We start from the raw sequence: 16,853 nt of genomic DNA, 5'->3' as shown, positions 1-16,853 counted from the left end.
CAGACTAATTTGCATATAGCCAGGTTCTGAGCTGGGATGGTGCAGTGAGCTAAAAAACGGTGTTGGATTAAGCCCTGATCTCTTGACTGGGTGAGAGTATTCTGCTTAATTCAGAAACTCTGTCCATCACCACCCCCTGTTGTTTAATTATATTGTCCACCATAAGCGTGGAAGGGTATACTCAGACGTGAGTCCCTTGCTCATTGCACCATCTGGATTCAAGCAAGCCGGGCCGAAGATGGCTGAAATGCCAGAAACCGGTCCCCGGTAGCTTGTTTCATTCCCAGTTAAAGAATTGGCTTGGTAGTTTGGTTTGCCCTGTTCCCAAGATACACTGGGCCAGGGACAGACTAATGTGCATATAGCCAGGTTCTGAGCTGGGATGGTGCAGTGAGCTAAAAAACGGTGTCGGTTAAGCCCTGATCTCTTGACTGGGTGAGAGTATTCTGCTTAATTCAGAAACTCTGTCCATCACCACCCACCTGTTGTTTAATTATATTGTCCACCATAAGCGCGGAAGGGTATACTCAGACATGAGTTCCTTGCTCATTGCACCATCTGGATTCAAGCAAGCCGGGCCGAAGACGACTGAAATGCCAGAAACCGGTCCCCGGTAGCTTGTTTCCTTCCCAGTTAAAGAATTGGCTTGGTAGTTTGGTTTGCCCTGTTCCCATGATACACTGGGCCAGGGACAGACTAGTTTGCATATAGCCAGGTTCTGAGCTGGGATGGTGCAGTGAGCTAAAAAAGGTGTTGGATTAAGCCTGGATCTCTTGACTGGGTGAGAGTATTCTGCTTAATTCAGAAACTCTGTCCATCACCACCCACCTGTTGTTTAATTATATTGTCCACCATAAGCGTGGAAGGGTATACTCAGACGTGAGTCCCTTGCTCATTGCACCATCTGGATTCAAGCAAGCCGGGCCGAAGACGGCTGAAATGCCAGAAACCGGTCCCCGGTAGCTTGTTTCATTCCCAGTTAAAGAATTGGCTTGGTAGTTTGGTTTGCCCTGTTCCCATGATACACTGGGCCAGGGACAGACTAATTTGCATATAGCCAGGTTCTGAGCTGGGATGGTGCACTGAGCTAAAAAACGGTGTTGGATTAAGCCCTGATCTCTTGACTGGGTGAGAGTATTCTGCTTAATTCAGAAACTCTGTCCATCACCACCCCCTGTTGTTTAATTATATTGTCCACCATAAGCGTGGAAGGGTATACTCAGACGTGAGTCCCTTGCTCATTGTACCATCTGGATTCAAGCAAGCCGGGCCGAAGACGGCTGAAATGCCGGAAACCGGTCCCCGGTAGCTTGTTTCCTTCCCAGTTAAAGAATTGGCTTGGTAGTTTGGTTTGCCCTGTTCCCATGATACACTGGGCCAGGGACAGACTAATTTGCATATAGCTAGGTTCTGAGCTGGGATGGTGCAGTGAGCTAAAAAACGGTGTCGGTTAAGCCCTGATCTCTTGACTGGGTGAGAGTATTCTGCTTAATTCAGAAACTCTGTCCATCACCACCCACCTGTTGTTTGATTATATTGTCCACCATAAGCGTGGAAGGGTATACTTAGACATGAGTTCCTTGCTCATTGCACCATCTGGATTCAAGCAAGCCGGGCCGAAGACGACTGAAATGCCAGAAACCGGTCCCCGGTAGCTTGTTTCCGTCCCAGTTAAAGAATTGGCTTGGTAGTTTGGTTTGCCCTGTTCCCATGATACACTGGGCCAGGGACAGACTAGTTTGCATATAGCCAGGTTCTGAGCTGGGATGGTGCAGTGAGCTAAAAAAGGTGTTGGATTAAGCCCGGATCTCTTGACTGGGTGAGAGTATTCTGCTTAATTCAGAAACTCTGTCCATCACCACCCACCTGTTGTTTAATTATATTGTCCACCATAAGCGTGGAAGGGTATACTCAGACGTGAGTCCCTTGCTCATTGCACCATCTGGATTCAAGCAAGCCGGGCCGAAGACGGCTGAAATGCCAGAAACCGGTCCCCGGTAGCTTGTTTCCTTCCCAGTTAAAGAATTGGCTTGGTAGTTTGGTTTGCCCTGTTCCCATGATACACTGGGCCAGGGACAGACTAATTTGCATATAGCCAGGTTCTGAGCTGGGATGGTGCAGTGAGCTAAAAAACGGTGTTGGATTAAGCCCTGATCTCTTGACTGGGTGAGAGTATTCTGCTTAATTCAGAAACTCTGTCCATCACCACCCCCTGTTGTTTAATTATATTGTCCACCATAAGCGTTGAAGGGTATACTCAGACGTGAGTCCCTTGCTCATTGCACCATCTGGATTCAAGCAAGCCCGGCCGAAGACGGCTGAAATGCCAGAAACCGGTCCCCGGTAGCTTGTTTCCTTCCCAGTTAAAGAATTGGCTTGGTAGTTTGGTTTGCCCTGTTCCCATGATACGCTGGGCCAGGGACAGACTAATTTGCATATAGCCAGGTTCTGAGCTGGGATGGTGCAGTGAGCTAAAAAACGGTGTTGGATTACGCCCTGATCTCTTGACTGGGTGAGAGTATTCTGCTTAATTCAGAAACTCTGTCCATCACCACCCCCTGTTGTTTAATTATATTGTCCACCATAAACGTGAAAGGGTATACTCAGACGTGAGTCCCTTGCTCATTGCACCATCTGGATTCAAGCAAGCCGGGCCGAAGACGGCTGAAATGCCAGAAACCGGTCCCCGGTAGCTTGTTTCCTTCCCAGTTAAAGAATTGGCTTGGTAGTTTGGTTTGCCCTGTTCCCATGATACACTGGGCCAGGGACAGACTAATTTGCATATAGCCAGGTTCTGAGCTGGGATGGTGCAGTGAGCTAAAAAACGGTGTTGGATTAAGCCCTGATCTCTTGACTGGGTGAGAGTATTCTGCTTAATTCAGAAACTCTGTCCATCACCACCCCCTGTTGTTTAATTATATTGTCCACCATAAGCGTGGAAGGGTATACTCAGACGTGAGTCCCTTGCTCATTGCACCATCTGGATTCAAGCAAGCCGGGCCGAAGATGGCTGAAATGCCAGAAACCGGTCCCGGTAGCTTGTTTCATTCCCAGTTAAAGAATTGGCTTGGTAGTTTGGTTTGCCCTGTTCCCAAGATACACTGGGCCAGGGACAGACTAATGTGCATATAGCCAGGTTCTGAGCTGGGATGGTGCAGTGAGCTAAAAAACGGTGTCGGTTAAGCCCTGATCTCTTGACTGGGTGAGAGTATTCTGCTTAATTCAGAAACTCTGTCCATCACCACCCACCTGTTGTTTAATTATATTGTCCACCATAAGCGCGGAAGTGTATACTCAGACATGAGTTCCTTGCTCATTGCACCATCTGGATTCAAGCAAGCCGGGCCGAAGACGACTGAAATGCCAGAAACCGGTCCCCGGTAGCTTGTTTCCTTCCCAGTTAAAGAATTGGCTTGGTAGTTTGGTTTGCCCTGTTCCCATGATACACTGGGCCAGGGACAGACTAGTTTGCATATAGCCAGGTTCTGAGCTGGGATGGTGCAGTGAGCTAAAAAAGGTGTTGGATTAAGCCTGGATCTCTTGACTGGGTGAGAGTATTCTGCTTAATTCAGAAACTCTGTCCATCACCACCCACCTGTTGTTTAATTATATTGTCCACCATAAGCGTGGAAGGGTATACTCAGACGTGAGTCCCTTGCTCATTGCACCATCTGGATTCAAGCAAGCCGGGCCAAAGATGGCTGAAATGCCAGAAACCGGTCCCCGGTAGCTTGTTTCCTTCCCAGTTAAAGAATTGGCTTGGTAGTTTGGTTTGCCCTGTTCCTATGATACACTGGGCCAGGGACAGACTAATTTGCATATAGCCAGGTTCTGAGCTGGGATGGTGCAGTGAGCTAAAAAACGGTGTTGGAATAAGCCCTGATCTCTTGACTGGGTGAGAGTATTCTGCTTAATTCAGAAACTCTGTCCATCACCACCCCCTGTTGTTTAATTATATTGTCCACCATAAGCGTGAAAGGGTATACTCAGACGTGAGTCCCTTGCTCATTGCACCATCTGGATTCAAGCAAGCCGGGCCGAAGACGGCTGAAATGCCAGAAACCGATCCCCGGTAGCTTGTTTCCTTCCCAGTTAAAGAATTGGCTTGGTAGTTTGGTTTGCCCTGTTCCCATGATACACTGGGCCAGGGACAGACTAGTTTGCATATAGCCAGGTTCTGAGCTGGGATGGTGCAGTGAGCTAAAAAAGGTGTTGGATTAAGCCTGGATCTCTTGACTGGGTGAGAGTATTCTGCTTAATTCAGAAACTCTGTCCATCACCACCCACCTGTTGTTTAATTATATTGTCCACCATAAGCGTGGAAGGGTATACTCAGACGTGAGTCCCTTGCTCATTGCACCATCTGGATTCAAGCAAGCCGGGCCGAAGACGGCTGAAATGCCAGAAACCGGTCCCCGGTAGCTTGTTTCATTCCCAGTTAAAGAATTGGCTTGGTAGTTTGGTTTGCCCTGTTCCAATGATACACTGGGCCAGGGACAGACTAATTTGCATATAGCCAGGTTCTGAGCTGGGATGGTGCAGTGAGCTAAAAAACGGTGTTGGATTAAGCCCTGATCTCTTGACTGGGTGAGAGTATTCTGCTTAATTCAGAAACTCTGTCCATCACCACCCCCTGTTGTTTAATTATATTGTCCACCATAAGCGTGGAAGGGTATACTCAGACGTGAGTCCCTTGCTCATTGTACCATCTGGATTCAAGCAAGCCGGGCCGAAGACGGCTGAAATGCCGGAAACCGGTCCCCGGTAGCTTGTTTCCTTCCCAGTTAAAGAATTGGCTTGGTAGTTTGGTTTGCCCTGTTCCCATGATACACTGGGCCAGGGACAGACTAATTTGCATATAGCTAGGTTCTGAGCTGGGATGGTGCAGTGAGCTAAAAAACGGTGTCGGTTAAGCCCTGATCTCTTGACTGGGTGAGAGTATTCTGCTTAATTCAGAAACTCTGTCCATCACCACCCACCTGTTGTTTGATTATATTGTCCACCATAAGCGTGGAAGGGTATACTTAGACATGAGTTCCTTGCTCATTGCACCATCTGGATTCAAGCAAGCCGGGCCGAAGACGACTGAAATGCCAGAAACCGGTCCCCGGTAGCTTGTTTCCTTCCCAGTTAAAGAATTGGCTTGGTAGTTTGGTTTGCCCTGTTCCCATGATACACTGGGCCAGGGACAGACTAGTTTGCATATAGCCAGGTTCTGAGCTGGGATGGTGCAGTGAGCTAAAAAAGGTGTTGGATTAAGCCCGGATCTCTTGACTGGGTGAGAGTATTCTGCTTAATTCAGAACTCTGTCCATCACCACCCACCTGTTGTTTAATTATATTGTCCACCATAAGCGTGGAAGGGTATACTCAGACGTGAGTCCCTTGCTCATTGCACCATCTGGATTCAAGCAAGCCGGGCCGAAGACGGCTGAAATGCCAGAAACCGGTCCCCGGTAGCTTGTTTCCTTCCCAGTTAAAGAATTGGCTTGGTAGTTTGGTTTGCCCTGTTCCCATGATACACTGGGCCAGGGACAGACTAATTTGCATATAGCCAGGTTCTGAGCTGGGATGGTGCAGTGAGCTAAAAAACGGTGTTGGATTAAGCCCTGATCTCTTGACTGGGTGAGAGTATTCTGCTTAATTCAGAAACTCTGTCCATCACCACCCCCTGTTGTTTAATTATATTGTCCACCATAAGCGTTGAAGGGTATACTCAGACGTGAGTCCCTTGCTCATTGCACCATCTGGATTCAAGCAAGCCCGGCCGAAGACGGCTGAAATGCCAGAAACCGGTCCCCGGTAGCTTGTTTCCTTCCCAGTTAAAGAATTGGCTTGGTAGTTTGGTTTGCCCTGTTCCCATGATACGCTGGGCCAGGGACAGACTAATTTGCATATAGCCAGGTTCTGAGCTGGGATGGTGCAGTGAGCTAAAAAACGGTGTTGGATTACGCCCTGATCTCTTGACTGGGTGAGAGTATTCTGCTTAATTCAGAAACTCTGTCCATCACCACCCCCTGTTGTTTAATTATATTGTCCACCATAAACGTGAAAGGGTATACTCAGACGTGAGTCCCTTGCTCATTGCACCATCTGGATTCAAGCAAGCCGGGCCGAAGACGGCTGAAATGCCAGAAACCGGTCCCCGGTAGCTTGTTTCCTTCCCAGTTAAAGAATTGGCTTGGTAGTTTGGTTTGCCCTGTTCCCATGATACACTGGGCCAGGGACAGACTAATTTGCATATAGCCAGGTTCTGAGCTGGGATGGTGCAGTGAGCTAAAAAACGGTGTTGGATTAAGCCCTGATCTCTTGACTGGGTGAGAGTATTCTGCTTAATTCAGAAACTCTGTCCATCACCACCCCCTGTTGTTTAATTATATTGTCCACCATAAGCGTGGAAGGGTATACTCAGACGTGAGTCCCTTGCTCATTGCACCATCTGGATTCAAGCAAGCCGGGCCGAAGATGGCTGAAATGCCAGAAACCGGTCCCCGGTAGCTTGTTTCATTCCCAGTTAAAGAATTGGCTTGGTAGTTTGGTTTGCCCTGTTCCCAAGATACACTGGGCCAGGGACAGACTAATGTGCATATAGCCAGGTTCTGAGCTGGGATGGTGCAGTGAGCTAAAAAACGGTGTCGGTTAAGCCCTGATCTCTTGACTGGGTGAGAGTATTCTGCTTAATTCAGAAACTCTGTCCATCACCACCCACCTGTTGTTTAATTATATTGTCCACCATAAGCGCGGAAGGGTATACTCAGACATGAGTTCCTTGCTCATTGCACCATCTGGATTCAAGCAAGCCGGGCCGAAGACGACTGAAATGCCAGAAACCGGTCCCCGGTAGCTTGTTTCCTTCCCAGTTAAAGAATTGGCTTGGTAGTTTGGTTTGCCCTGTTCACATGATACACTGGGCCAGGGACAGACTAGTTTGCATATAGCCAGGTTCTGAGCTGGGATGGTGTAGTGAGCTAAAAAAGGTGTTGGATTAAGCCTGGATCTCTTGACTGGGTGAGAGTATTCTGCTTAATTCAGAAACTCTGTCCATCACCACCCACCTGTTGTTTAATTATATTGTCCACCATAAGCGTGGAAGGGTATACTCAGACGTGAGTCCCTTGCTCATTGCACCATCTGGATTCAAGCAAGCCGGGCCGAAGATGGCTGAAATGCCAGAAACCGGTCCCCGGTAGCTTGTTTCATTCCCAGTTAAAGAATTGGCTTGGTAGTTTGGTTTGCCCTGTTCCCAAGATACACTGGGCCAGGGACAGACTAATGTGCATATAGCCAGGTTCTGAGCTGGGATGGTGCAGTGAGCTAAAAAACGGTGTCGGTTAAGCCCTGATCTCTTGACTGGGTGAGAGTATTCTGCTTAATTCAGAAACTCTGTCCATCACCACCCACCTGTTGTTTAATTATATTGTCCACCATAAGCGCGGAAGGGTATACTCAGACATGAGTTCCTTGCTCATTGCACCATCTGGATTCAAGCAAGCCGGGCCGAAGACGACTGAAATGCCAGAAACCGGTCCCCGGTAGCTTGTTTCCTTCCCAGTTAAAGAATTGGCTTGGTAGTTTGGTTTGCCCTGTTCCCATGATACACTGGGCCAGGGACAGACTAGTTTGCATATAGCCAGGTTCTGAGCTGGGATGGTGCAGTGAGCTAAAAAAGGTGTTGGATTAAGCCTGGATCTCTTGACTGGGTGAGAGTATTCTGCTTAATTCAGAAACTCTGTCCATCACCACCCACCTGTTGTTTAATTATATTGTCCACCATAAGCGTGGAAGGGTATACTCAGACGTGAGTCCCTTGCTCATTGCACCATCTGGATTCAAGCAAGCCGGGCCGAAGACGGCTGAAATGCCAGAAACCGGTCCCCGGTAGCTTGTTTCATTCCCAGTTAAAGAATTGGCTTGGTAGTTTGGTTTGCCCTGTTCCCATGATACACTGGGCCAGGGACAGACTAATTTGCATATAGCCAGGTTCTGAGCTGGGATGGTGCACTGAGCTAAAAAACGGTGTTGGATTAAGCCCTGATCTCTTGACTGGGTGAGAGTATTCTGCTTAATTCAGAAACTCTGTCCATCACCACCCCCTGTTGTTTAATTATATTGTCCACCATAAGCGTGGAAGGGTATACTCAGACGTGAGTCCCTTGCTCATTGTACCATCTGGATTCAAGCAAGCCGGGCCGAAGACGGCTGAAATGCCGGAAACCGGTCCCCGGTAGCTTGTTTCCTTCCCAGTTAAAGAATTGGCTTGGTAGTTTGGTTTGCCCTGTTCCCATGATACACTGGGCCAGGGACAGACTAATTTGCATATAGCTAGGTTCTGAGCTGGGATGGTGCAGTGAGCTAAAAAACGGTGTCGGTTAAGCCCTGATCTCTTGACTGGGTGAGAGTATTCTGCTTAATTCAGAAACTCTGTCCATCACCACCCACCTGTTGTTTGATTATATTGTCCACCATAAGCGTGGAAGGGTATACTTAGACATGAGTTCCTTGCTCATTGCACCATCTGGATTCAAGCAAGCCGGGCCGAAGACGACTGAAATGCCAGAAACCGGTCCCCGGTAGCTTGTTTCCGTCCCAGTTAAAGAATTGGCTTGGTAGTTTGGTTTGCCCTGTTCCCATGATACACTGGGCCAGGGACAGACTAGTTTGCATATAGCCAGGTTCTGAGCTGGGATGGTGCAGTGAGCTAAAAAAGGTGTTGGATTAAGCCCGGATCTCTTGACTGGGTGAGAGTATTCTGCTTAATTCAGAAACTCTGTCCATCACCACCCACCTGTTGTTTAATTATATTGTCCACCATAAGCGTGGAAGGGTATACTCAGACGTGAGTCCCTTGCTCATTGCACCATCTGGATTCAAGCAAGCCGGGCCGAAGACGGCTGAAATGCCAGAAACCGGTCCCCGGTAGCTTGTTTCCTTCCCAGTTAAAGAATTGGCTTGGTAGTTTGGTTTGCCCTGTTCCCATGATACACTGGGCCAGGGACAGACTAATTTGCATATAGCCAGGTTCTGAGCTGGGATGGTGCAGTGAGCTAAAAAACGGTGTTGGATTAAGCCCTGATCTCTTGACTGGGTGAGAGTATTCTGCTTAATTCAGAAACTCTGTCCATCACCACCCCCTGTTGTTTAATTATATTGTCCACCATAAGCGTTGAAGGGTATACTCAGACGTGAGTCCCTTGCTCATTGCACCATCTGGATTCAAGCAAGCCCGGCCGAAGACGGCTGAAATGCCAGAAACCGGTCCCCGGTAGCTTGTTTCCTTCCCAGTTAAAGAATTGGCTTGGTAGTTTGGTTTGCCCTGTTCCCATGATACGCTGGGCCAGGGACAGACTAATTTGCATATAGCCAGGTTCTGAGCTGGGATGGTGCAGTGAGCTAAAAAACGGTGTTGGATTACGCCCTGATCTCTTGACTGGGTGAGAGTATTCTGCTTAATTCAGAAACTCTGTCCATCACCACCCCCTGTTGTTTAATTATATTGTCCACCATAAACGTGAAAGGGTATACTCAGACGTGAGTCCCTTGCTCATTGCACCATCTGGATTCAAGCAAGCCGGGCCGAAGACGGCTGAAATGCCAGAAACCGGTCCCCGGTAGCTTGTTTCCTTCCCAGTTAAAGAATTGGCTTGGTAGTTTGGTTTGCCCTGTTCCCATGATACACTGGGCCAGGGACAGACTAATTTGCATATAGCCAGGTTCTGAGCTGGGATGGTGCAGTGAGCTAAAAAACGGTGTTGGATTAAGCCCTGATCTCTTGACTGGGTGAGAGTATTCTGCTTAATTCAGAAACTCTGTCCATCACCACCCCCTGTTGTTTAATTATATTGTCCACCATAAGCGTGGAAGGGTATACTCAGACGTGAGTCCCTTGCTCATTGCACCATCTGGATTCAAGCAAGCCGGGCCGAAGATGGCTGAAATGCCAGAAACCGGTCCCGGTAGCTTGTTTCATTCCCAGTTAAAGAATTGGCTTGGTAGTTTGGTTTGCCCTGTTCCCAAGATACACTGGGCCAGGGACAGACTAATGTGCATATAGCCAGGTTCTGAGCTGGGATGGTGCAGTGAGCTAAAAAACGGTGTCGGTTAAGCCCTGATCTCTTGACTGGGTGAGAGTATTCTGCTTAATTCAGAAACTCTGTCCATCACCACCCACCTGTTGTTTAATTATATTGTCCACCATAAGCGCGGAAGTGTATACTCAGACATGAGTTCCTTGCTCATTGCACCATCTGGATTCAAGCAAGCCGGGCCGAAGACGACTGAAATGCCAGAAACCGGTCCCCGGTAGCTTGTTTCCTTCCCAGTTAAAGAATTGGCTTGGTAGTTTGGTTTGCCCTGTTCCCATGATACACTGGGCCAGGGACAGACTAGTTTGCATATAGCCAGGTTCTGAGCTGGGATGGTGCAGTGAGCTAAAAAAGGTGTTGGATTAAGCCTGGATCTCTTGACTGGGTGAGAGTATTCTGCTTAATTCAGAAACTCTGTCCATCACCACCCACCTGTTGTTTAATTATATTGTCCACCATAAGCGTGGAAGGGTATACTCAGACGTGAGTCCCTTGCTCATTGCACCATCTGGATTCAAGCAAGCCGGGCCAAAGATGGCTGAAATGCCAGAAACCGGTCCCCGGTAGCTTGTTTCCTTCCCAGTTAAAGAATTGGCTTGGTAGTTTGGTTTGCCCTGTTCCTATGATACACTGGGCCAGGGACAGACTAATTTGCATATAGCCAGGTTCTGAGCTGGGATGGTGCAGTGAGCTAAAAAACGGTGTTGGAATAAGCCCTGATCTCTTGACTGGGTGAGAGTATTCTGCTTAATTCAGAAACTCTGTCCATCACCACCCCCTGTTGTTTAATTATATTGTCCACCATAAGCGTGAAAGGGTATACTCAGACGTGAGTCCCTTGCTCATTGCACCATCTGGATTCAAGCAAGCCGGGCCGAAGACGGCTGAAATGCCAGAAACCGATCCCCGGTAGCTTGTTTCCTTCCCAGTTAAAGAATTGGCTTGGTAGTTTGGTTTGCCCTGTTCCCATGATACACTGGGCCAGGGACAGACTAGTTTGCATATAGCCAGGTTCTGAGCTGGGATGGTGCAGTGAGCTAAAAAAGGTGTTGGATTAAGCCTGGATCTCTTGACTGGGTGAGAGTATTCTGCTTAATTCAGAAACTCTGTCCATCACCACCCACCTGTTGTTTAATTATATTGTCCACCATAAGCGTGGAAGGGTATACTCAGACGTGAGTCCCTTGCTCATTGCACCATCTGGATTCAAGCAAGCCGGGCCGAAGACGGCTGAAATGCCAGAAACCGGTCCCCGGTAGCTTGTTTCATTCCCAGTTAAAGAATTGGCTTGGTAGTTTGGTTTGCCCTGTTCCAATGATACACTGGGCCAGGGACAGACTAATTTGCATATAGCCAGGTTCTGAGCTGGGATGGTGCAGTGAGCTAAAAAACGGTGTTGGATTAAGCCCTGATCTCTTGACTGGGTGAGAGTATTCTGCTTAATTCAGAAACTCTGTCCATCACCACCCCCTGTTGTTTAATTATATTGTCCACCATAAGCGTGGAAGGGTATACTCAGACGTGAGTCCCTTGCTCATTGTACCATCTGGATTCAAGCAAGCCGGGCCGAAGACGGCTGAAATGCCGGAAACCGGTCCCCGGTAGCTTGTTTCCTTCCCAGTTAAAGAATTGGCTTGGTAGTTTGGTTTGCCCTGTTCCCATGATACACTGGGCCAGGGACAGACTAATTTGCATATAGCTAGGTTCTGAGCTGGGATGGTGCAGTGAGCTAAAAAACGGTGTCGGTTAAGCCCTGATCTCTTGACTGGGTGAGAGTATTCTGCTTAATTCAGAAACTCTGTCCATCACCACCCACCTGTTGTTTGATTATATTGTCCACCATAAGCGTGGAAGGGTATACTTAGACATGAGTTCCTTGCTCATTGCACCATCTGGATTCAAGCAAGCCGGGCCGAAGACGACTGAAATGCCAGAAACCGGTCCCCGGTAGCTTGTTTCCTTCCCAGTTAAAGAATTGGCTTGGTAGTTTGGTTTGCCCTGTTCCCATGATACACTGGGCCAGGGACAGACTAGTTTGCATATAGCCAGGTTCTGAGCTGGGATGGTGCAGTGAGCTAAAAAAGGTGTTGGATTAAGCCCGGATCTCTTGACTGGGTGAGAGTATTCTGCTTAATTCAGAACTCTGTCCATCACCACCCACCTGTTGTTTAATTATATTGTCCACCATAAGCGTGGAAGGGTATACTCAGACGTGAGTCCCTTGCTCATTGCACCATCTGGATTCAAGCAAGCCGGGCCGAAGACGGCTGAAATGCCAGAAACCGGTCCCCGGTAGCTTGTTTCCTTCCCAGTTAAAGAATTGGCTTGGTAGTTTGGTTTGCCCTGTTCCCATGATACACTGGGCCAGGGACAGACTAATTTGCATATAGCCAGGTTCTGAGCTGGGATGGTGCAGTGAGCTAAAAAACGGTGTTGGATTAAGCCCTGATCTCTTGACTGGGTGAGAGTATTCTGCTTAATTCAGAAACTCTGTCCATCACCACCCCCTGTTGTTTAATTATATTGTCCACCATAAGCGTTGAAGGGTATACTCAGACGTGAGTCCCTTGCTCATTGCACCATCTGGATTCAAGCAAGCCCGGCCGAAGACGGCTGAAATGCCAGAAACCGGTCCCCGGTAGCTTGTTTCCTTCCCAGTTAAAGAATTGGCTTGGTAGTTTGGTTTGCCCTGTTCCCATGATACGCTGGGCCAGGGACAGACTAATTTGCATATAGCCAGGTTCTGAGCTGGGATGGTGCAGTGAGCTAAAAAACGGTGTTGGATTACGCCCTGATCTCTTGACTGGGTGAGAGTATTCTGCTTAATTCAGAAACTCTGTCCATCACCACCCCCTGTTGTTTAATTATATTGTCCACCATAAACGTGAAAGGGTATACTCAGACGTGAGTCCCTTGCTCATTGCACCATCTGGATTCAAGCAAGCCGGGCCGAAGACGGCTGAAATGCCAGAAACCGGTCCCCGGTAGCTTGTTTCCTTCCCAGTTAAAGAATTGGCTTGGTAGTTTGGTTTGCCCTGTTCCCATGATACACTGGGCCAGGGACAGACTAATTTGCATATAGCCAGGTTCTGAGCTGGGATGGTGCAGTGAGCTAAAAAACGGTGTTGGATTAAGCCCTGATCTCTTGACTGGGTGAGAGTATTCTGCTTAATTCAGAAACTCTGTCCATCACCACCCCCTGTTGTTTAATTATATTGTCCACCATAAGCGTGGAAGGGTATACTCAGACGTGAGTCCCTTGCTCATTGCACCATCTGGATTCAAGCAAGCCGGGCCGAAGATGGCTGAAATGCCAGAAACCGGTCCCCGGTAGCTTGTTTCATTCCCAGTTAAAGAATTGGCTTGGTAGTTTGGTTTGCCCTGTTCCCAAGATACACTGGGCCAGGGACAGACTAATGTGCATATAGCCAGGTTCTGAGCTGGGATGGTGCAGTGAGCTAAAAAACGGTGTCGGTTAAGCCCTGATCTCTTGACTGGGTGAGAGTATTCTGCTTAATTCAGAAACTCTGTCCATCACCACCCACCTGTTGTTTAATTATATTGTCCACCATAAGCGCGGAAGGGTATACTCAGACATGAGTTCCTTGCTCATTGCACCATCTGGATTCAAGCAAGCCGGGCCGAAGACGACTGAAATGCCAGAAACCGGTCCCCGGTAGCTTGTTTCCTTCCCAGTTAAAGAATTGGCTTGGTAGTTTGGTTTGCCCTGTTCACATGATACACTGGGCCAGGGACAGACTAGTTTGCATATAGCCAGGTTCTGAGCTGGGATGGTGTAGTGAGCTAAAAAAGGTGTTGGATTAAGCCTGGATCTCTTGACTGGGTGAGAGTATTCTGCTTAATTCAGAAACTCTGTCCATCACCACCCACCTGTTGTTTAATTATATTGTCCACCATAAGCGTGGAAGGGTATACTCAGACGTGAGTCCCTTGCTCATTGCACCATCTGGATTCAAGCAAGCCGGGCCAAAGATGGCTGAAATGCCAGAAACCGGTCCCCGGTAGCTTGTTTCCTTCCCAGTTAAAGAATTGGCTTGGTAGTTTGGTTTGCCCTGTTCCTATGATACACTGGGCCAGGGACAGACTAATTTGCATATAGCCAGGTTCTGAGCTGGGATGGTGCAGTGAGCTAAAAAACGGTGTTGGAATAAGCCCTGATCTCTTGACTGGGTGAGAGTATTCTGCTTAATTCAGAAACTCTGTCCATCACCACCCCCTGTTGTTTAATTATATTGTCCACCATAAGCTTGAAAGGGTATACTCAGACGTGAGTCCCTTGCTCATTGCACCATCTGGATTCAAGCAAGCCGGGCCGAAGACGGCTGAAATGCCAGAAACCGGTCCCCGGTAGCTAGTTTCCTTCCCAGTTAAAGAATTGGCTTGGTAGTTTGGTTTGCCCTGTTCCCAAGATACACTGGGCCAGGGACAGACTAATGTGCATATAGCCAGGTTCTGAGCTGGGATGGTGCAGTGAGCTAAAAAACGGTGTCGGTTAAGCCCTGATCTCTTGACTGGGTGAGAGTATTCTGCTTAATTCAGAAACTCTGTCCATCACCACCCACCTGTTGTTTAATTATATTGTCCACCATAAGCGCGGAAGGGTATACTCAGACATGAGTTCCTTGCTCATTGCACCATCTGGATTCAAGCAAGCCGGGCCGAAGACGACTGAAATGCCAGAAACCGGTCCCCGGTAGCTTGTTTCCTTCCCAGTTAAAGAATTGGCTTGGTAGTTTGGTTTGCCCTGTTCACATGATACACTGGGCCAGGGACAGACTAGTTTGCATATAGCCAGGTTCTGAGCTGGGATGGTGTAGTGAGCTAAAAAAGGTGTTGGATTAAGCCTGGATCTCTTGACTGGGTGAGAGTATTCTGCTTAATTCAGAAACTCTGTCCATCACCACCCACCTGTTGTTTAATTATATTGTCCACCATAAGCGTGGAAGGGTATACTCAGACGTGAGTCCCTTGCTCATTGCACCATCTGGATTCAAGCAAGCCGGGCCAAAGATGGCTGAAATGCCAGAAACCGGTCCCCGGTAGCTTGTTTCCTTCCCAGTTAAAGAATTGGCTTGGTAGTTTGGTTTGCCCTGTTCCTATGATACACTGGGCCAGGGACAGACTAATTTGCATATAGCCAGGTTCTGAGCTGGGATGGTGCAGTGAGCTAAAAAACGGTGTTGGAATAAGCCCTGATCTCTTGACTGGGTGAGAGTATTCTGCTTAATTCAGAAACTCTGTCCATCACCACCCCCTGTTGTTTAATTATATTGTCCACCATAAGCTTGAAAGGGTATACTCAGACGTGAGTCCCTTGCTCATTGCACCATCTGGATTCAAGCAAGCCGGGCCGAAGACGGCTGAAATGCCAGAAACCGGTCCCCGGTAGCTAGTTTCCTTCCCAGTTAAAGAATTGGCTTGGTAGTTTGGTTTGCCCTGTTCCCATGATACACTGGGCCAGGGACAGACTAATTTGCATATAGCCAGGTTCTGAGCTGGGATGGTGCAGTGAGCTAAAAAACGGTGTTGGATTAAGCCCTGATCTCTTGACTGGGTGAGAGTATTCTGCTTAATTCAGAAACTCTGTCCATCACCACCCCCTGTTGTTTAATTATATTGTCCACCATAAGCGTGGAAGGGTATACTCAGACGTGAGTCCCTTGCTCATTGCACCATCTGGATTCAAGCAAGCCTGACCGAAGACGGCTGAAATGCCAGAAACCGGTCCCCGGTAGCTTGTTTCATTCCCAGTTAAAGAATTGGCTTGGTAGTTTGGTTTGCCCTGTTCCCATGATACACTGGGCCAGGGACAGACTAATTTGCATATAGCCAGGTTCTGAGCTGGGATGGTGCAGTGAGCTAAAAAACGGTGTTGGATTAAGCCCTGATCTCTTGACTGGGTGAGAGTATTCTGCTTAATTCAGAAACTCTGTCCATCACCACCCCCTGTTGTTTAATTATATTGTCCACCATAAGCGTGGAAGGGTATACTCAGACGTGAGTCCCTTGCTCATTGTACCATCTGGATTCAAGCAAGCCGGGCCGAAAACGGCTGAAATGCCGGAAACCGATCCCCGGTAGCTTGTTTCCTTCCCAGTTAAAGAATTGGCTTGGTAGTTTGGTTTGCCCTGTTCCCATGATACACTGGGCCAGGGACAGACTAATTTGCATATAGCTAGGTTCTGAGCTGGGATGGTGCAGTGAGCTAAAAAACGGTGTCGGTTAAGCCCTGATCTCTTGACTGGGTGAGAGTATTCTGCTTAATTCAGAAACTCTGTCCATCACCACCCACCTGTTGTTTGATTATATTGTCCACCATAAGCGTGGAAGGGTATACTTAGACATGAGTTCCTTGCTCATTGCACCATCTGGATTCAAGCAAGCCGGGCCGAAGACGACTGAAATGCCAGAAACCGGTCCCCGGTAGCTTGTTTCCTTCCCAGTTAAAGAATTGGCTTGGTAGTTTGGTTTGCCCTGTTCCCATGATACACTGGGCCAGGGACAGACTAGTTTGCATATAGCCAGGTTCTGAGCTGGGATGGTGCAGTGAGCTAAAAAAGGTGTTGGATTAAGCCCGGATCTCTTGACTGGGTGAGAGTATTCTGCTTAATTCAGAAACTCTGTCCATCACCACCCACCTGTTGTTTAATTATATTGTCCACCATAAGCGTGGAAGGGTATACTCAGACGTGAGTCCCTTGCTCATTGCACCATCTGGATTCAAGCAAGCCGGGCCGAAGACGGCTGAAAT

The sequence above is a fragment of the Lissotriton vulgaris genome, chromosome 1_1 (genome assembly GCF_964263255.1).
Source record: "Lissotriton vulgaris chromosome 1_1, aLisVul1.2, whole genome shotgun sequence".
NCBI lineage: Eukaryota > Metazoa > Chordata > Amphibia > Caudata > Salamandridae > Lissotriton > Lissotriton vulgaris.
The sequence above is the reverse complement of the archived record's forward strand: the minus strand, read 5'-3'. Positions refer to the sequence as shown.